Here is a 22,944-nt window from a genome sequence, read left to right as displayed (position 1 = left end):
TCTCGAGTGATCGTGAGACGGTAATATCATATAAGTCTTCAAACCTAGAGATATGAGTTGTTGGCTATGAGTTGGTTATCCATTGATTGTACGAAAACGCATTGGTAACTCGATGTTATAAAACGTGCTTTTGTGCATAATTCAACAAGTAGTCAGTACAAACATATGAGTCGCAGTTTATCTGTTCCTTCTAGAAATAGAAGCGATATTTGGGCCCCTCGATGGTTTGGTTTTGACTTATGTATCGGGCCTGGTCAGAACCTAATTGATGTGTTCAATTTAGTTCTATGTCGAAACAAATCAGAGATCGAGAAACAAATGCTGGACAAGAAGTAAGACCATGTTCCATGTTTTTGTCCGGCTGATATCTTGAGAGCAGAGGATTATGTGATCACTTATCTTAAATGGCGTATCATTATCATCTCAGTTCCGAGAGACTTTGAAAGAGCTACGATTGCCAGTCAGCTCCTGAAGTCATATCTGCTAACATAGTTATTAGACTTATCCAAGTGGGAGACTGTTGGATATAGTGTCTAAGTCCATAACTATAGTTGGTATGTACTTGACCCGACCCGACATGGTCCATTTGGGTTGCATGGCATTGCAACACTTAGGTAGACTGTAATGAGAGAAAAAGGACACTTAGATATTATTAATATATTATAAGTTCTAATATATTAATAATAGTATTTAATTAGTATTGATCAAGAATTAATTTAGAATTAATTTGGTGATCAAGATGAGACTAATTAAATATATGGGGTTGATTATGTGAATCTCTTATTCTTTTATAGTGGGATATGATCCATGGTTTACAACCCATAAGGAGCTCCATGGATAATCCATGGGGGTTACAAACCCATGGGTCATTAGAAATGATGAGTCATGACAATTAAGGCATACATGTGTAAACCCTAATTGTGACACACTATAAAAGGAGCCTCATAGCTAGCAAAATCGGCCACTAGAAGAAAACAAGAGGGCAAAACTGATTTTGGAGTGTAAGCAAGTTTCTCTCAAGTTATTCTAAGTGTTGTGGTGTTGTGTGAAGCATTTGAGGCATCACATTTGGGGTGCTAGGCTCACAACGTCATCAAGGAATTGAAGCAACAAGAAAGGTATGTTCTTCTACTAGTTTTATGTTACATGTTCCCCATGCTATGCTAGCTAGGAAGCAAACCTTGGAAAAATCAAATTTGCATGTATATTAGAGAAAACATAGATCCACGGTTTCTAGGGTTGCATGTACACCATAGGAGTGTTAGATTTCTCAAAACCCATCAATCTCTTCTATAGACCGAGTGACAATGTTGTCTTCGTTGCGAGAAGAGGGGTTTTCCGCAAAAGAGAACTCATATGCCAAGAGGACAGTGGTAGGAAAATTGACCTTGAAGAGCTTCAAGAGTTAAGTGGTGAAGGAACCTCAAACACTAGCGCTCAACCCGAGAGGAAACTCCAGTTGAACCAGTTGATGAGTACTTACCTCTGATACGTTCCAGTAGAGTTAGAATGTGTCACACCCCCAAACCAGAACGGCATAAACGTTCGAGGGTGGAGGACGTCATGTTCAGTATCATAACAATTGAATAGTAAAGAAAGTACACACGACCATAATATAAATATATTTGAAAAGTTTACATGATTGTATGTGTTACATGTTTGAATATCAAATACAATATGGTGATCCAAAATATGTTACTAACGCCAGAGCATTAGTCCCCAAAAGCAGTTGCTAACCTGGTTTAGCGATTTCCTGAGAATATAAGTTATTTCAAAGAAAAAGTGTCAACATTTAAGTTGGTGAGTTCATAAGTATATATTTGTATAAGTGTATGCCATTCGAAAGTTCGTGTTTGTTTTCTAGAAAATCCGATATTTTCTCATAAAAGGCGTTATGAATCTTTGTTTGTATAGAATGAATGTATCGAACCAGGAAAAACCAATATTTTCCTAACAGTGGAGAGTAGTCTCAAATGTCCAAGACTATGATTTTGTAAGTAAATATGTGACAACCCGAAATTTTCTTTTGTACGAACTCTACAGTCAAACACTTAAATTAAAAGTCAAATTCATTTCTGCTAATTTTTAGCTCGGTTTAAAGTCTGTTTGGGTATTTTTAAATATTTATTCTTCGAGAGAATAAACGAAAGGAAGTATTTTCTAGGATTATTGGGGAACAAATAAAACAATTAACACCTTAATAAGATGTTACGGCCAAACATGAGGGGTAGGGCCGAAAACCCCTTTGACCGAGAACTCATGCTTAAGGCATGAATTTACTCCTTCTTTCCTCACTTTTTACTTCCAAACTCAAGAACACCCACTTTCTCTCTCAAGTATCATAAGAGCTTCTTCCAAATCTTCCAAAAATGTAAGTGTTTCTTCTTTTGATTTGTTGATACAACACTTCATCTAGTAGTTATACATGATTTCATCCATGAAATCTCCTCTTTTTCTTAGATCTTCAAGTGTTCTTCAAGAACACCAAGAACACCAAGAACAGCAAGAACACACACTAGTGTTTTGGGCCGAAAACACCCTTCTTTGCTTCCATATTGTAAGTATTTATCTCCTATACTTGTTATCTAGTAAAGATACTTGATTTAGGGCCTTGAAATCGTTTTTTTTCCAAGAACAAAAGGAGTTTTCGGTTAGTGCATCTCCTTAAACCGAAAACCCTAAAGAAAGGTGCCTTTAAGACCTTAAAACAGACTTAAGGCTTCGGATGAAACTTAGAACCCCTATGCATGTTTGAAAGCCCTTGAAAAACACCACATGCACCAAATATCTTGAGTTTTCAGTCTTAACCTCATGCACCGAGAACCATGTGGACCGAAAACCACAAGGACTAAAAATTCCAAGAAACATACCACTTGGACCGAAAACTCCCTTAAGTGGCTTTACAACCCTTAGATGCAACCCTTGGTACTTCTAGCACTTGAATCAGAGTGTTTTCCATGTCCTAGGGTGTCTTAACTTGGTTAATTAATTGTTAAATGACTAATTGTATTCATATATGTGTCTTTATATGTTAATAGGATCCGTGTGTGTGTTCAAGTCTTCACTTGAGACTTAGCATCCTATACCATCCGTTCATCCCAACCACTCACTACAGGTGAGTTCATACCCCTTAATCAACCTTTGAAATGATTTTAAATGCTTTTATGGGGGGGGGGGAATACAAGTTGAACCATTCTAGTTATTGCTTTAATCACATGTGATTAATGACTAGAACAGACAGAAAGATTTTCTATTACTTTCAAATTACTATCAAACTTATGGGTTTCAAGCGTTTCAAAACCTTTTATTAAACTATTTTAGATGCTAAAACTGTTTCCAAACTCTTTTAAACTTACATGATTTTCAAACTCATATCTACACCAATATATTTATATAAGTAAGACTTGAAGGACTTAGGACTGATAGCTCACCTTATTTCCTGTTCCTTGTTTGGTTGTGGACTTAGGGTATCCTGTTATTTGTCCGAATGTCGTTGAAATCTTAGTTATATATCATATATATATATATATATATATATATATATATATATATATATATATATATATATATATATATATAGGTGTTGGATATAAAAGCTTTCACTTCAGTTCAGTACCTTTGTGTAACGAAGGCATACAAACAACATTACTATTTAACTATAATAGGTATAGTTAAGGGTTTACTACTCACTACTACTATTACATCGAAACATACAAAAGTCAGTACAGATATGAGTCAATACACACTATACACTATACAAGAGAACATACTCTACACTATACAAGAGAATATACTACATATCAATACAGAGAAAACATCACTACACTATGACATACTATACAAACATTTGAATACGTTAAATCAGAATGTGACATACTACTTCTCGATACGACACTTCATTATGGTATCACTTTGTAACCAGAGTCTCCTGGAGGGAGAGCGGGCATTGTGTGTATAGATCTATACGGGACAGACACTCCCACACCCCGACTGCTAGCTACAGTCCCAGCCTATAAGGCCAAGGGGTGAAAGAATGTTACCTCACTACATATGACACCGGAGGGTCATCAGTTATTCAGACGTCGATCAGCATGGTTACATACGAGTTCACATTCAAACCTTTAATTAACTAATTAAGAATTAAAGGCAAAATAGACCCTCCGAGGCGTATTGTTCATTTAATACCACCTGGAGTCTACATTTTCATTACCTTAGACTCCCCGAGGTGTACTGTACATTTAGTACTACATGGAGTCTGTATTTCATCACTTTATGACCAGCAGTGTTACTGCTGAGGAAAAACATTATTTTCCTATGACATTTACCTTGTGATTCTGTCACATACACATTTAAGTAAACTATATTTTTCATAATGATAGTTTTATTGGGGCAAACTCTTACGTTTATAAAAGAGCAAACATACAAACAGTCGGGTCTTGGTAGAAGACTACATTTCAGTAGAAAATATAGGATTTTCTAGAGTGTTCAACTATTTACAAACATTTACAAACAATTATGAACATTTACACTATGTTGTTACAAACATTTTTATACAGGCAATGATACTAAATACTTATGAACTCACCAGCGTTATGCTGATAAACTCTTTCAAAATAACTTGTATTCTCAGGTCATCAGTAGACAGGTACCGATGAAGCTTTTGAGAAGATGGAGCACATACAAGACTCATCTTTTTATTTTGATCATACATTTTGGTGTCTTACATACTATACAGAACACGCTTGTATTAAAATTATTCTATTAATGCAATGGATGTTGTTTCTTGTCTTTACTATTATGCATTGTTATGATACTGTACATGACGTCCTCCACCCCAGAACGTTTCCGCCGTTCCGGTTTTGGGGTGTGACAGATTGGTATCAGAGCATTGTTTATAGTGAATCGAGTATATCAACCCATAAAAGATATACAAACTATAAACGCTTCGGGATTAAAATACTCTGACCAAGAATATATAGTTTTAAATAATAAAATATTTAACTAAGTATATACATACATCTATTCATACCAAGGTCAGTGTCATACTAGAACATAACAAAAGTATTACGATTGTTGGACAGCACAATTAGACTTAGAGATATATGGTCAAGTCTGGGAAGATATAGCCTGATCAACTATATTATCCGAGAAGTGACTAGCATGTGCCTAAGAGTAGTTGTGGTGTTGCAACCAGTCTAAAAACTTACCAACACTACTACAACAAGAACATTAGAACAGAACATAAACCTAAAATACTATGGGAGTATTTTGTGTTACTATAATTACTTTGTGCAAACTAACAAGGATCTCCATTAGTATGTCTATTAACTATATTTTTCCCTTATTCTCGCGTAGATAGCATGGCTGGCTTCCATCTTCCTGGCTATCCGTATTATCCCAACCAAGGCATTGGTGGATGGCTTGACGATGAGCCAGAAGATGATCACCCAATCCCTTTGGATGATCACCTCGCAGAAGGCTTTTCGGATGGCTCCGACTCCGTACCAGAGGTCAACAACCTACCCCAAGAAGGTCAAGTCCCAAACCTCAACCCCCGTCCGACATTTCAAGGTCCCACTCCCTTGTGGGCAACAACCTTAAATCGTTGGAGTGATGAGCAAGGTCAGCCTTTACCCTTCGACGGAGACCGAAGATTTTATAACATAAGCGAGGGAGGCTCAGCTGACCGAGTCATGCCCATTATGGTCCGCAGGATTGCTCGCAATGTAGAACAAGGTCGAGCAGCCATCGACCGAGTGATGGAAGTAGATGCCAACTCTGGAATTAATACGGTCCGCATTCTCCAACTCGAAGAGGCTATGGAAAGAACTAGGAGGACCAACGAGGCTCTGCAGCAACAGCTAGCTGCATCCTGAGCCGAAGTCATGGAACTCCGAGTACGTCAGAGGGCGCATGAGCGACATCTTCAAGAGGTTGTACGTCAACTGGCAGATCTGAGGGTTCGCCCGAGGGATACCCGCCGCCGGTAGAAGATGTCGACTCATCTTTCTCTTTTGGTTAAGGAATAGCCTTTCTTTTCTGTGCTCTATTGGGCACTTGTCTGTAAAACATTCCTAACTTTTAAAGTACTCTAACTAGACTTCTAAGCTGCCAACATTTTCCCTTATGGTTTGATGTAAGACCTACTGTTAGGTCACTTTTCCCGAACTCATTTTACATCATTAATACCAATAATATTGGCAGTTATCTAATCTATTGGAAAGTCCTTACTCTTGTGTTTCCCTACTCTATTGTTATGCCTCTATCTGGTATTTGGACTATGGCGATTTAGTCCATGAAAGACTCTCATCATACTTGCAATCGATTCTCACTATTATCATCATCTTTATAAACTTTCAGTAAAAGATGCCGCCTCGAAAGCGTCCGACCAGAAACACGCCTGTGAATCAAACTCCACCACCACCACCCCCTCCGCAGTTTAATGCGGTGATGTTTCAAGCAGCGGTGACCGCAGCCATGGCCCAAGTAAACTCTGGTGGTGCAAGTGGAGCTGGAACGGGCACAAACTCTAGCCATGGTGAAATCCACCCACGTACACGGGAGTGTACCTATAAAGATTTCATCAGCTGCAAACCAACGTACTTCAACGGAACCGGAGGGATCATTGCAATGTCCCAATGGATTGAGAGAACAGAAGCAATCTTCGAGATGTGCTCATGCCCTGAAGGAAGCAAGATTAAGTTCGCTGCTTGCACCTTCACCGAAAGGGCCCTGACGTGGTGGAATGGCCATGTCAAATCACTCTCACTGGTAGCAGCTAACGCCATGGGCTGGGATACACTGAAGGACCTAATGACAAGGGAGTACTGCCCGAGGGGCGAAATTCAAAAGCTCGAGGAGGAACTGTGGAACCTCAAAATGAAGGGTTCCGACATAATGGCTTATACAGCCAGGTTCTACGACCTGGTGACTCTATGTCCCAACATGGTCCCCACCGAAAGCAAGAAAATCGAAAGATACATCTGGGGTTTGGTACCCCCATATCGAGGGAACGTTCTAGCATCACACCCTGCGACCATTGATAGTGCCAAGGAATTGGCCCAAAGGCTCATCGATCACGAGGTTCCTTCTACTCCAACAACAACTACAATGACTGCCCCCGCACCAACCAAAACAGCTGACAACAAGAGGAAGCGTTGGGACCGAAAGAAGGGCAAATCAGCTCAACCCTCTTCCAAGAACCAACAGACGGTGGCTGTCCATGCTGCCACTACTCCTGCTGCCCCTGTACCAGTCAAACCTTATACAGGGAGCCTACCCAAGTGCACCAAGTGCAATTTTCATCATAACGGCCCTTGCCGGGAAATGCACTGCGCTAATTGCGACCGGAAGGGCCATACCGCCTGGTTTTGCAAAACACCACCCAAACCCATCACCCAGGTTCCCGGTGCAGGAGTGAGCTAGGCCTGCTACGGGTGCGGCGAGACAGGGCACTTCAAAAGAAACTGTCCGAAAGCTGGGAATGCGGGAGGAGCAGGAAGACTACTTGCTATTGGCCACAATGAAGCCGTGGCAGACCCCACAGTAGTCATGGGTACGTTCCTTCTCGATAACTCATATGTATGTATCCTATTTGATAGTGGGGCAGAGAGGAGCTTCGTAAACCAAAAATTTAAACACTTACTTAATCAAGCACCGCAAGCACTAAAAGAAACCTTCGTCGTAGAAATGGCTAATGGAAAAACGGAAAATTCTAACGAGATTTACATAGGTTGTTCCCTCACGCTAGATAGCCATTCATTCCCAATCGACCTCATACCAGTGGCTATCAAGAGTTTCGATGTCATTATAGGCATGGACTGGTTGAGTCTTCATCGCGCCGATATCCTATGTTTCGAGAAAGCAGTCTGTCTAAACCTACCGAATAATGAAACCTTGTTAACCTACGGAGACAAACCCAGTACGAGCCTTCGCATCATCTCAAGTATTCAAGCCCAGAAGTACTTGCGTAAGGAATATCATGCATTCCTGGCGCACGTTGTCGATACGAGCCGAAAAACAAAAGACCTAAAAGACCTCCCCGTAGTACGCGATTTTCCTGACGTCTTTCCGGAAGAACTCCCAGGATTACCCCCGCAACGTCAAGTCGAGTTCTGAATCGACTTAATTCCAGGGGCGACCCCCGTAGCCAAATCGCCCTATCGTCTAGCACCTGCTAAGATGCAAGAACTGTCCGGTCAACTTAACGAACTGCTCAGCAAGGGCTTCATAAGACCAAGCTTCTCACCCTGGGGAGCACCAGTCTTATTCATGAAGAAGAAAGACGGATCGTTCCGTATGTGCATCGATTACAGGGAACTCAACAAGCTTACAGTCAAGAATCGTTACCCTCTTCCTCGCATAGACGATTTATTTGACCAGCTACAAGGGGCGAGCTACTTTTCTAAGATTGATCTAAGATCCGGGTATCACCAGTTAGGAGTGCTTGAGGAGGACGTTCCGAAGACAGCCTTCCGAACTCGTTACGGACACTACAAGTTCGTGGTGATGCCATTCGGATTGACCAATGCGCCCGCAGTATTCATGGACTTAATGAATATGGTATGTCGTCCTTACTTGGATCAGTTCGTTATCATTTTCATCGATGACATACTTATCTACTCTCGAAGTAAGGAGGAACATAGCGATCATTTACGACAAGTCCTAGAAACCTTGCGATCAGAGAAGCTCTATGCGAAGTTCTCTAAATGCGAATTTTGGATCCGAAGAGTCGAATTCTTAGGACACGTGGTTAGCGAAGAAGGAATCCACGTGGACCCTTCCAAAATTAAAGCTATCGAGAACTGGTCAGCACCGAAGACGCCTACAGAAATTCGTCAATTTCTAGGCCTCGCTGGCTACTACCTCAGATTCATACAGAACTTCTCTCGAATTGCGAAACCCCTTACGACATTGACCCAGAAAGGCGTGGCCTTCGACTGGGAAGAGAAACAAGAGAAGGCATTTTAAACGCTGAAGCGAGCCTTATGCACCGCACCGATACTATCCCTCCCCGAAGGGATAGACGACTTCGTGGTATACTGCGATGCATCCAACCAGGGGCTCGGCTATGTTCTGATGCAACAAGGTAAGGTCATCGCCTACGCCTCAAGATAGCTGAAGACACACGAGGTCAATTACACCACACACGATCTCGAATTAGGAGCGGTTGTGTTCGCCCTGAAGATCTGGAGACACCACCTGTATGGTATGAAGAGCACTATCTTTACAGACCACAAAATCCTACAACACATATTCAATCAGAAGGAGCTTAATATGAGACAACGACGGTGGGTCGATCTACTCAACGACTACAAATGCGAAATTCGTTATCATCCGGGTAAAGCCAACGTGGTAGCAGACGCCCTAAGTCGAAAAGAATATTCTGGACGAAAAGTCAAGTCATTAACTATGACTATCCATTCGCATCTATCCGCACAAATTAAGGAGGCTCAGTTCGAAGCCTTAAAACCTGAAAATGTGGCGGGAGAATCCCTACGTGGAATGGATAAGAACTTAGGAGTCAAGGGTGACGGAGCCTTGTATCTCATGGACCGGACCTGGACACTGAGACACGGTGGCTTCAGAGACTTGGTCATGAAGGAAGCGCACAACACTCGATATTCCGTCCACCCGGGTTCAGATAAGATGTATCTGGATCTTAAAAAGCTATACTGGTGGCCTAACATGAAAGCAGAAATTGCTACCTTCGTGAGTAAATGCCTTACTTGCGCAAAGGTTAAGGTCGAATACCAGAAACCATCAGGTCTACTTCAGCAACCGGAGATATCTGAGTGGAAGTGGGAACGGATCACTATGGACTTCATAACCAAGCTACTCAAGACAACGGGTGGGCTTGATACCATTTGGGTTATCGTCGACAAATTGACCAAGTCCGCGCACTTCCTACCCATCAAAGAGACCGACAAAATGGAGAAGCTCACAAGAACATACATTAGGGAGATCGTACGACTGCATGGTGTTCCTATATCTATTATCTCCGATAGAGATAGTAGATTCACTTTGAGGTTCTGGCAGTCATTACAAAGCTCCCTAGGAACGAGGCTGGACATGAGTACGACCTACCATCCACAGACCGACGGACAAAGTGAGAGAACTATCCAAACCTTGGAAGATATGTTGCGAGCCTGTGTGATCGACTTTGGGAAGGCATGGGATACCCATTTACCCCTCATCAAATTCTCTTACAACAACAGTTATCACACGAGCATAAAGGCTGCTCCATTTGAAGCCCTCTATGGCCGGAAGTGCAGATCCCTTCTGTGCTGGGCTGAGGTGGGTGACACTCAGTTAGCTAAAGGACGAGTTCCTGACAGGACTCTCATGGGCCCGGAGATAATTCGGGAAACGACAGAGAAGATCGTTCAGATTCGTGAACGATTGAAAGCCTCTAGAGACCGACAGAAAAGCTACGCAGACAAACGGAGGAAACCTTTGGAATTCCAGGTGGGAGACCGAGTCCTCTTAAAAGTCTCACCCTGATGGGCTTAATACACTTCGGAAAGCGTGGAAAGCTGAATCCAAGATACATAGGGCCTTTCGAGATTCTCGTTAGAATCGGCCCTGTAGCATACAAACTCAACCTACCCCACGAACTTAGTAATGTACATCCTACCTTCCACGTCTCGAACTTGAAAAAGTGCCTATCTGACGAGACTCTTGTAATCCCACTCGACGAGATCGAGATCAACGAGAGCCTCAACTTTGTGGAAGAACCTGTAGAGATCATGGACCGTGAGGTGAAACGAACGAAACAAAGCCGCATCCCAATCGTGAAGGTTCGCTGGAAAGCCAAGCGAGGACCGGAGTTCACTTGGGAGCACGAGGATCAAATGAAACTTAAATATCCTCATCTTTTCACTTAGTTATTTGTAATAACTTAGTTTCTTGAGCTCTAATTTCGGGACGAAATTCCCTCTAACGGGGGGTATGATGTGACAACCCGAAATTTTCTTTTGTACGAACTCTACAGTCAAACACTTCAATTAAAAGTCAAATTCATTTCTGCTAATTTTTAGCTCGGTTTAAAGTCCGTTTGGGTATTTTTAAATATTTATTCTTCGAGAGAATAAACGAAAGGAAGTATTTTCTAGGATTATTGGGGAACAAATAAAACAATTAACACCTTAATAAGGTGTTACAACCAAACATGAGGGGTAGGGCCGAAAACCCCTTTGACCGAGAACTCATGCTTAAGGCATGAGTTTACTCCTTCTTTCCTCACTTTTTACTTCCAAACTCAAGAACACCCACTTTCTCTCTCAAGTATCATAAGAGCTTCTTCCAAATCTTCCAAAAATGTAAGTGTTTCTTCTCTTGATTTGTTGATACAACACTTCATCTAGTAGTTATACATGATTTCATCCATGAAATCTCCTCTTTTTCTTAGATCTTCAAGTGTTCTTCAAGAACACCAAGAACACCAAGAACAGCAAGAACACACACTAGTGTTTTGGGCCGAAAACACCCTTCTTTGCTTCCATATTGTAAGTATTTATCTCCTATACTTGTTATCTAGTAAAGATACTTGATTTAGGGCCTTGAAATCGTTTTTTTTTCCAAGAACAAAAGGAGTTTTCGGTTAGTGCATCTCCTTAAACCGAAAACCCTAAAGAAAGGTGCCTTTAAGACCTTAAAACAGACTTAAGGCTTCGGATGAAACTTAGAACCCCTATGCATGTTTGAAAGCCCTTGAAAAACACCACATGCACCAAATATCTTGAGTTTTCGGTCTTAACCTCATGGACCGAGAACCATGTGGACCGAAAACCATATGGACCGTAAACCCCAAGGACCGAAAACTCCAAGAAACATACCACTTGGACCGAAAACTCCCTTAAGTGGCTTTATAACCCTTAGATGCAACCCTTGGTACTTCTAGCACTTGAATCAAAGTGTTTTCCATGTCCTAGGGTGTCTTAACTTGGTTAATTAATTGTTAAATGACTAATTGTATTCATATATGTGTCTTTATATGTTAAAAGGATCCGTGTGTGTGTTCAAGTCTTCACTTGACACTTAGCATCCTATACCATCCGTTCATCCCAACCACTCACTACAGGTGAGTTCATACCCCTGAATCAACCTTTGAAATGATTTTAAATGCTTTTATGGGGGGGGGGAATACAAGTTGAAACATTCTAGTTATTGCTTTAATCACATGTGATTAATGACTAGAACAGACAGAAAGATTTTCTATTATTTTCAAATTACTATCAAACTTATGGGTTTCAAGCGTTTCAAAACCTTTTATTAAACTATTTTAGATGCTAAAACTGTTTCCAAACTATTTTAAACTTACATGATTTTCAAACTCATATCTACACCAATATATTTATATAAGTAAGACTTGAAGGACTTAGGACTGATAGCTCACCTTATTTCCTGTTCCTTGTTTGGTTGTGGACTTAGGGTATCCTGTTATTTGTTCGAATGTCATTGAAATCTTAGTTAGATATCATATATATATATATATATATATATATATATATATATATATATATATATATATATATATATATATAGGTGTGGGATATAAAAGCTTTCACTTCAGTTCAGTACCTTTGTGTAACGAAGGCATACAAACAACATTACTATTTAACTATAATAGGTATAGTTAAGGGTTTACTACTCACTACTACTATTACATCGAAACATACAAAAGTCAGTACAGATATGAGTCAATACACACTATACACTATACAAGAGAACATACTCTACACTATACAAGAGAATATACTACATACCAATACAGAGAAAACATCACTACACTATGACATACTATACAAACATTTGAATACGTTAAATCAGAATGTGACATACTACTTCTCGATACGACACTTCATTGTGGTATCACTTTGTAACCAGAGTCTCCTGGAGGGAGAGCGGGCATTGTGTGTATAGATCTATACGGGACAGACACTCCCACACCCCGACTGCTAGCTACAGTCCCAGCCTATAAGGCCAAGGGGTGACAGAATGTTACCTCACTACATATGACATCGGAGGGTCATCAGTTATTCAGCCGTCGATCAGCATGGTTACATACGAGTTCACATTCAAACCTTTAATTAACCAATTAAGAATTAAAGGCAAAATAGACTCTCCGAGGCGTATTGTTCATTTAATACCACCTGGAGTCTACATTTTCATTACCTTAGACTCCCCGAGGTGTACTGTACATTTAGTACTACCTGGAGTCTGTATTTCATCACTTTATGACCAGCAGTGTCACTGCTGAGGAAAAACATTATTTTCCTATGACATTTACCTTGTGATTCTGTCACATACACATTTAAGTAAACTATATTTTTCATAATGATAGTTTTATTGGGGAAAACTCTTACGTTTATAAAAGAGCAAACATACAAACAGTCGGGTCTTGGTAGAAGACTACATTTCAGTAGAAAATATAGGATTTTCTAGAGTGTTCAACTATTTACAAACATTTACAAACAATTATGAACATTTACACTACGTTGTTACAAACATTTTTATACAGGCAATGACACTAAATACTTATGAACTCACCAGCGTTATGCTGATAAACTCTTTCAAAATAACTTGTATTCTCAGGTCATCAGTAGACAGGTACCGATGAAGCTTTTGAGAAGATGGAGCACATACAAGACTCATCTTTTTATTTTGATCATACATTTTGGTGTCTTACATACTATACGGAACACGCTTGTATTAAAATTATTCTATTAATGCAATGGATGTTGTTGCTTGTCTTTACTATTATGCATTGTTATGATACTGTACATGACGTCCTCCACCCCAGAACGTTTCCGCCGTTCCGGTTTTGGGGTGTGACAAAATATGTCATACTTAAAATAATGATGCATAGTTTTATTAGTAAACAAAAGTATAAGAAGTTTGTAATTTCGCGTAAAGATAATTGTAATATTATTTTTCCCGCAAAAACATAAATACCATAATAATTGTCTATCATGTGAGTTTTCATAACCGTACTATGATGGATTTGCCTGCGGCGACGTTCTTCAGGCGTCGAAGCGATATGATATTTGTCACCCTGCGGACTGTAGCTAACAGTCAGGGCGCGGGATCATCAGTCCCGTATAGATCTATACACACGTATCCCGTTCTCACAACGGAGACTCCGGTTATAAAACAGGGCTTTCTAGTGGTAGCTTGGCAGTTATGGTGAAGACGATTGACTCACATATTCTCAATTAAGTCACGTATTTGGAAAAATATATGAATGATTTCTGAAATGATTACCCTTTCTACAGTGTTAACAAAGGCATAATAATGAGTTGCATTTTCTTATATAAACATGATGTTATAGTTGAAATGGTTACCCTTGGTATGATGTAGTATGCAGATATATAAATAAAACATATTTCTATTTAGAAAAACATATTGTACCCCATGAGGGTAAAGTTGCGATGTATGATGTTTTGCATGATAATAATTTCATAAGATAGTTAAAACAACAGTATGAAAAGTATAGCAAAAGATTTGTGTTTCACACGAGTTTAACCGTGTGTTTACTTGTATTCCCCCCCTAAAAGTGTTTAAAAGCATTTAAAAGTATTTGAAAGTGTAGTAATAGGGGTATGAACTCACTTGGTAGTAGTGAAGATTCGGTGGAAACGATGCTTTGTTCGGGCAGCACTTCGACCGGAAAGGAGTCGATTTCTCAGAAATCTCGAGAGATTCGGGGCGTCGGGACTTGCGTCGTGTGTTAGGGGTGTTACCGGGGCTTCGGAGTAGTCTCGGGATGCTTAACACAGAGTAGAAGTAGCCAGAAGAAGAGAAATGAGCAGCCTAAACCAGAGACCTTCGGTTTCTATTTATAGGGTCATTTTTGGGGTCTCACGTCGTGAACCAAGCTTATTCACGTCGTGGGCTTGATCGTCATTGCATGCGTCATTGCAAGTTGGGTCTGACAGACTCCAGGAGGCGTCAGCACTGAGTTCACGTCGTGAACCTCTGTTTCACGTCGTGAACTCTGACACAGTGTTGGGGTTCGCGCCCCGAACTTCAGAAATTCATAACTTTCACATACAAACTCCGTTTTCGACGTTTTTTATATCGAAGCGAAGCTGAGATTATGCTCTACAACTATCGTTTAGACTTTGTCGGCTAATTTTGACTTTAAATTTTATTATATTTATTTTTAGTAGGTCAGGACAGGAAAACTCCGTCAAAAATCCATAACTTCTTCATCCGATGTCCGTTTTCGTCTGTCTTTTTACCGTTGTACTACTATTGTTGAGATCTTCATTTCTCGTTAAGGTTGCGTTGGCTAAAAGTCGCTCGATCTCTATTTCGAGTTTTTAGCTGTCTACTGCTATGTCTGAAACTTCGAAAAATCATAACTTCCTCATACGAAGTCAGATATGGGCGTTCCTTTTGTGTACATTTACGGTTTAATGATATCTACTACTTTCATTTAGATACCTAAGGTTCAAAAGTATTTTATTGAAATTTCATATTTTATGCTTAACAGTGTTTTGCCGGTTTTGTTGCGGATTTTCGATTGGTCATAACTTCTTCGTTATAACTCGGATTTTTGTGTTCTTTATATTTTTGAAAACCTTGATACGATATCTACCACTTAGTACATTCATATTGAGATTTTTGAACATTTCATTTTTGACGTTATTCCTATTATATTAAGATAGGTTACCAAACTTGACTTTGGATCGTTACATTGATTCGAAATATCGGGTTGTTACAGAATGGCACCTGAGTTTTATGGTTTACATATTACTACTGAAGGTGATACATTTATCAATGATACTACATTGGTAAATATGGATGAACCTAACAACTACAAGGAAGCCAAGGCAGGCCCCGAGTCTGCAAAATGGAAAGAGGCGAAGGACAACGAGATTTAGTCCATGTATGACAATCAAGTTTAGAACTTGGTTGAAAATGTACTAGGTCGTAAGACGGTCGGGTGCAAATAGATCTTCAGGAAGAAGACAGACATGGATGGGAAAGTACACACTTATAAGGCGTGAATGGTTGCGAAGAGCTTTACTCAAACTCCTGGAGTTGACTATGACGAGAACTTCTCACCAGTAGCGAAGATTAAATCTATAAGGGTTACGCTAGCCATAGCTGCATTTCATGATTATGAAATATGGCAAATGGATGTTAAAACTGCTTTCTTTAATGGGAAGTTGGGTGAAGATGTTTACATGAGCCAGCCAGAGGGTTTTGTTAATGCAAAGTACCCTAATAGAGTGTGTAAGGTTGAGAAATCCATTTATGGATTAAAGTAAGCATCTCGCAGATGGAATCTTTGTTTCGATGAGAAAGTCAAAGAGTTTGGATTTTAGAGAAGCGAGGATGAGTCCTGTGTATATGTCAAAGCTAGTGGGAGTATAGTTAGCTTTCTGGTATTGTATGTGGATGACATACTGCTCATAGGAAACGACATCCCAACCTTACAGGAGGTTAAGTCCTGGCTTGGGAAGTGTTTTGCTATGAAGGACCTTGGGGAAGCTTCTTACATTCTAGGGATAAGGATATTGAGAAATAGGAGTAAAGACTGATAGGACTTAGTCAAAGTACCTACTTGGACAAGGTGTTGAAATGTTTCATCATGGAGAATTCCGAGAAAGGTGAATTGCCTATCCAGAGCAATACCAAACTGAGTAATACTCAGAGTCCGAGTACAGATGCCGAAATATCAGAAATGAGTCGAATACCATATGCTTCCGTCGTTGGCTCGATCATGTATGCCTTTTCTGATGTGGCATTTTCTTTGAGCATGGTCAGTAGGTTTCAAGGGAATCCTGGTAAAGCTCACTGGACTGCGGTAAAGAACATTCTTATGTACTTGCGGAGGACTAAGGACTGGGTCCTTACCCTCGGTGGGAGTGATGACTTGAGAGTGACAGGGTATAATGACGCCAACTTTCAGACCGACAAAGATAATTTCCGCTCTCAGTCGGGCTGGGTATTTACCCTAAATGGAGGAGTAGTAACTTGGAAAAGTTTCAAACAGGAGACTGTAGCCGATTCAACGTGCGAATCGGAATACATAGCAGCAAGTGAAGCATCGAAGGAGGCAATATGGCTAAAGAACTTCATTGGAGACCTTGGAGTTGTACCAGCTATAAAGGAGCCTATGGAGATTTTCTGTGACAACGAGGGTGCGGTCGCCTTAACCAAGGAACCAAGGGATCATGGCAGATCCAGGCACATCGACAGAAAATATCACTTCATAAGACATCGAGTAGATGAAGGACTCCCCCTAATGATGGGGGTATCGTCAGAAGAGAACCCAACAGATCCCCTTACAAAGGGACTGAGTAGCGTTAAGCACTTGCAGCACGCTAGGAGTATGGGACTGAAGGACGATATTAGTTTTTAATGGTTAGATATATATAGCTAAAATGTAATTGACATTTGATGATTGAATAAAAGTAGTTTTATTTGTAAGTAAAGTTACTATCTTGTGTCAATTGTTTACTATTGTTTCATTTTGCATGTTTTGACTTCCAGAATAATAAGATTATTCAAACGGTCCACATTCGATCATACTTTGGAAGTAGGTTATGAAATTAGACTGTCATGAATGGATTTTTGTAAGCTTGTCTAAGATGTTAGACATAGCAAAAGTTTGCTACAAACATTCATGAGTGCTCTTGAAATAAGATTTGAGTATTGGACTAAACCCACACTCACATGAATCACTTCATGGAATTTATCACGAGTGATTGTGAGATGATAATATCATATAGTCTTCAAACCAAGATATATGAGTTGCTGATTATGAGTTGGTTGTACATTGATAGTGCGAAAACGCATCAGTAACTTGATGTTATAAAACGTGTTGTTGTGTATGATTTAACGAGTAGTTAGTACAAGCATATAAGTCAAAGTTTATCTGTTCCATTTATCCTAAAAGGATTAAAAGCGATATCTTGGGCCCCTCGATGATTTTGTTTTGACTTATGTGTCGGGCCCGGTCAGGACTCAATTGATGTGTTCAATTAAGTTCTATCTCAACCAAATCAGAAATCGGGAAACAAACTGCAAGACAATAAGTATGACTATGTTCCATGTATTTGTCCGCACGATATCTTGAAGAACATAGGATTATATTATCCCTTATCTAATGGACGCGTCAGAGTTCGACAACGGCATTTTGAGAGCTACGATTGCTAATCTGATTTTGAAGTTACATTGGCAATTATAGTTATTAGACTTATCCAAGTGGGAGACTGTTGGATTAGGTGTCTAAGCCCATAACTATAAGTAGTATGTACTTGACCCGATAGTAGCATGGTCCATTTCGGGTTGCCTTCACCAGAACAATTTGATAGTTGGATATTTGAGAAAGAGGTTATTTGTGATTTATTAATATATTATAAGAATAATATATTAATTGAGAAATCATATTATTTAATTAGTATTGATCAAGAATTAATTTGGAATTAATTTAGTGATCAAAAGAGACTAATTAAATTAACGGGGATTTATTATGTAAATTAGTGATACATATGGTTTGGGCTAATGATCCATGATTGATTTGTGATGGGCTAAGCTTATGGGTTAGTCTATGAAGTGTTAGTCCAAATCGATTAATGGATCATAAGCTTAAGTGTAAGAAGTAGGGTTACATATGACTCTTGGAATTCTACACTATAAATGTATACCCTAAGCCCGAAAATCGACACCCCCTTGCATTCCAAAAAGTGCTAGTCGATTTTAGAGTCTCATAAACCTTTCTCATATTCATCTAATTGTTTATTGGTGTTTGTGACTTGTTTGAGGCATCACACTTGAGGTGCTAAGCTCTCTTAAGTCCAAGATTCTACAAGCTACTACACAAGGTAATCTTCTAACTAGTTTTTTTGATTCATATATCACCTTTGCATGCTAGTTAGGCTTCATGCTTTGGAAAGTGAATATTGCATGTATAATTAGTGAAAACTTAGATCCAAAGCCTTAGCGTTGTATGTGCACCATAGGAATGTTAGAGTACATAAATGCCAACATCTTGTTCATCTACATTGTTGAATATCAAGTTAAATGCAAATATGGTGGTTGTTCTCGATCCATTGAAGTATTCTCAACTGGTTCAACCTCTGATTGTCTGCTTGAATCATTCTATGATGAAGAAAGCTCTGGTTATGGTTGAAGATGTTATGATTTATTAGTTATCATTGGTGTATTCTACTGCTAGTTATGGTAAACTAATGGTGGTTACAAATTTTGGAATTCAAGGAGTGAAGAAGTCTATTTCCAAATCGAATTTCCGCAAATTGTTAGGGCTTTCAACTACTGAAGTTTTGATTTCTCCAGACCAAATTTCTGCAGTAACCATCATTCAAGTATATCAACAAATGGGGTACATCTCTAATTTTTCTGTTCTCTCTCGATTTAAGAAGTCTGCACTTCCTCCCATTTGGAATGCATTGTTTACAATCTTGTTTAAATGCTTTTCTGAGAGATCTATTGGGTCTGATAATGCAAGTCGATTATTTCATACCTTATTATATTGTAAGTCCCAAATCTGCTTGTGTATCAATCAGATCAAATTGATGGTGTGGAATCCCAATCAATTGGATGATGCCAGATCAAAATAAGAATAGAAGGAGAAGAAGAATAATATGAATCTATGATGTGTTCAAGATTGGAATGATGAACAATACACAAGATTCACACACACTTGCACCTTCTCTCCTTTCTCTCTCTAGAACACCTTAGAATACACACACTTAAGCTCCTCTCTCTCTCTCTCTCTCTCTCTCTCTCTCTCTCTCTCTTTCTCTCTCTTCTCTCTCTTAGCCATACATTCTTCTTCTAGCCGTAAACTCCTTACCCACCTAACATCTATTTATATGACACATGGGCCGTGAATGGGTTCACGGCCATGAACCAATTCACGGCCGTAAACACAACTGTAAACACCTATTACATGACTGAAAAATACATTTTGCTAGAAAAGTAAAGTATAAATCAATATTTTTGACCCAATAATCTCCCCCTTGGTTTATAGCTTTCTTTTCTAATTGAACCAACAAGCTCCCCCTAAAAAGTAGCTGGCTTTTCTTGTTAATCTTAATTGGAACTTGGCTTCAACATTAATCTTCAAATTCTTCACAACTTTAAGATGAACTTGATGAATCTTCAATGAATGACTTCATCTTGAGCAGTTGGACTTTTCTTCAAAATTTGACTCTGAACGCACATTGGGTGAGGAGGCTTGATGTACTGATTCTTGAAAGATATTGCTTTCAGCTTGAGAATATTCAGAGAGAATATCAGAGAGAACTAATCTTCTGGATCACTTCACCAGGTTCATGAATAGCAGCAAATTGATTGAGGAGGCTTTAATGCAACTTGTCACATAATCTTCAAATCAGCTTCACCTTGCTTCTGGGGTTGAAAGATTGAATGTTGAAGGAATAATCTTTATTTCAAGTTCCTTCGAATGAGAATTCTTCGATGATCACGAACGAATCCTTGGCTCAAAAAATCTCGATACAGTCTCCATGAGTCTCATCTACATCTGAATTGACTTTTCAAGAGAAAACAAAACTAAAAGAAAACTTAGCACACAATATTTTTGGATTTTTTTAATTTTCTGAAAAAAATAAAACAGAAACAAAAATATTTTTGTATTTTTTTTTACTTTTCTGAACAAGAAATAAAACAGAAATAACACTATTTTTTGATTTTTAATTTTCTGATTTTTGTTTGATTTTTGAATTTTTTTAATTCTCCCCCTAAATTTGTGCATAGAGGAATACTATGAACAAATTTAACAAAAACAAAAATAATTGGGATCAAAGTTGTGAGACAATCTTAACTTTGTTTATCAGTACCTTCACCTTCATGAATAGATCTGGTCAATTGCAGGTATTGTGGTCCACTTAAACACAAAGAATATTGACAAACTTTTCTAAATAAACCATTTAGCTGACAACGACCACGGGTATTGTTGTCCACTTAAATTAAGTAGCGAGATCTACAGACAACCTCTAAATGGTTCAATTTTAGTTGCACTAGAATGTGTTCCCCACTTCCCGATATACCCAGGTTATCAATAACTTCCTAAGGACTCCTTACTTTAGGTGAATAAACAATTATTAAGGAGGAAGACAGATTTGGAGATAGATGCATATGTTGTGTCCCAGGTCGGGTCTCTTTCAATCACGCAGAGGGGACAACATATGGCTAACTAGGATAGAGGGATTGAGATATAGAATATTCCATATGCTGTGTTCCAGGTCGGATCATTTCAATCACGCAGAGGAGACAACATATGGCTAACAGATAGGAAGAATTGAACAGATAAAGAAGATGCATAGAAATAGAGTTGCATATGTTGCATTCCAGGTCAGATCTCTTCCAATCACGCAGAGGAAGCAACATATGAATGGCAGATAGAAAGCAAGAAAATAATTTCCTACAGACCTACTTTATCAGAACCCCCCAGTCGCCCTATCAGAACCAGAATTAAGAACATAAGTTCGTACATCAAGGAAAATTCGAACCACTGTTCTAGATGCGTATTAATTTGGTGTATCCCATGGGTTCCCGTGTTTATCTCATTACTCAATCTACCCGAGCATCGTATTGTCAGTCCAAATAATCCTATCTAAATCCATACTGTCAAATCCTTCGAGCCTACCAGCACATTGAACACAAAGTCTAGACAATTCAGATTTAGTCCCTTCCACATGTTTAGACTGCCCGTTATCACTTTATCTTGATATCACTTCCCAACAGACATATTAGAAAATAAAAATTGTCTAAAAAATTGTCTTCAAAACGAATCAATTTAAGATAAACTCAGGAGTATAGAGAAGAAAAATCAAACCGTAAGTCACCGATTTAATTTGCATCCAGAAGGTCTGAGAACAGCACGCATAATCTCAGAACAGATCCGAAAATTCTTCACATCGTTAAGCACAAACCCCATGTGTGATCCTTTCCTTTCTTCCCTTCCCGCAAAGGACACATACTCTCAAACAATGTTATGAGTGTTGTACAGTTGAGATATGCCTCATATCATGTGCCTGGAACAGCCGCTACCAACAAACCGAAGTCTGAAGATATACCTCCATAGCTGCTCCGACACAGAGCGGGATCAGTTGGTCTTTGGAACCCAGTCCATTTTGAAACAGGGTCGACCTTTGTCATATTTGCAAAGAACCCTCTCCCATGACATATCCTATTTATCACAAACAGAAAATGAAGAAATATTAGACGCATTAGATGATTTGGGAGATTGAACCTTTGGTACCCATCTGTAGTTGGGTTTAACCCATTTCTTTTTCGAGCGGATGGGTGCCTCGACACTTGATTTTGAACTTGAAGTCGGTCGCCTAGATGACTTTGACCTAACCGGTCTTGGCTTCACAGGAGCATCTTTTAAACTTGGCTTCTTGGCCGACATTCCCTTATTGTCCTTGGTATTTTGGTTCTTGGCCTTCGAAGTTGGATTCTTGGCCTTCTGCTCGTTCCAGTTACCATTGCGCGATTGTGACCTGGAAGGGCTTCATATGTAGAATCTCCCTCTTGGTGCATTTTGCCATCCTTGTGCGTAGTAGGGAATGTATGCGCGATTAGGACAATTTCTGGCAATATGTCCAGGTGTTCCACAGTGAAAACATGTCTTTTTCTTCACTGGCAAATTGTTTCTTCCTGCCCCTGGTGGCGTGCCGTTGCCTTGTCTCTTATTGTTCCCACAAGCACAGTTGCAGCAGGCACTCTGATTAGCTTGAATTGGTGGCGCGTATTTACCAACAGCAGGTTTTTCAGAAGTAACTGAGTTAGAAGCAACAGATTCTGAGTTCAAGGAGTCATTGGTTTGACCATCATCAGAATTTGCAGAACTAGAATTAGTTCTGTTCTCCTTGTCCTCATCCTCTACTACTTTACCTGCACAAGAAGTAGAAGTATTAAAATCATTCAGCTCAACAC

The sequence above is a fragment of the Lactuca virosa genome, chromosome 6, assembly GCF_052849685.1.
Source record: "Lactuca virosa cultivar CGN04683 chromosome 6, Lactuca_virosa_CGN04683_v6, whole genome shotgun sequence".
Taxonomy (NCBI): Eukaryota; Viridiplantae; Streptophyta; class Magnoliopsida; order Asterales; family Asteraceae; genus Lactuca; species Lactuca virosa.
Note: the sequence above shows the minus strand (reverse complement) of the source record.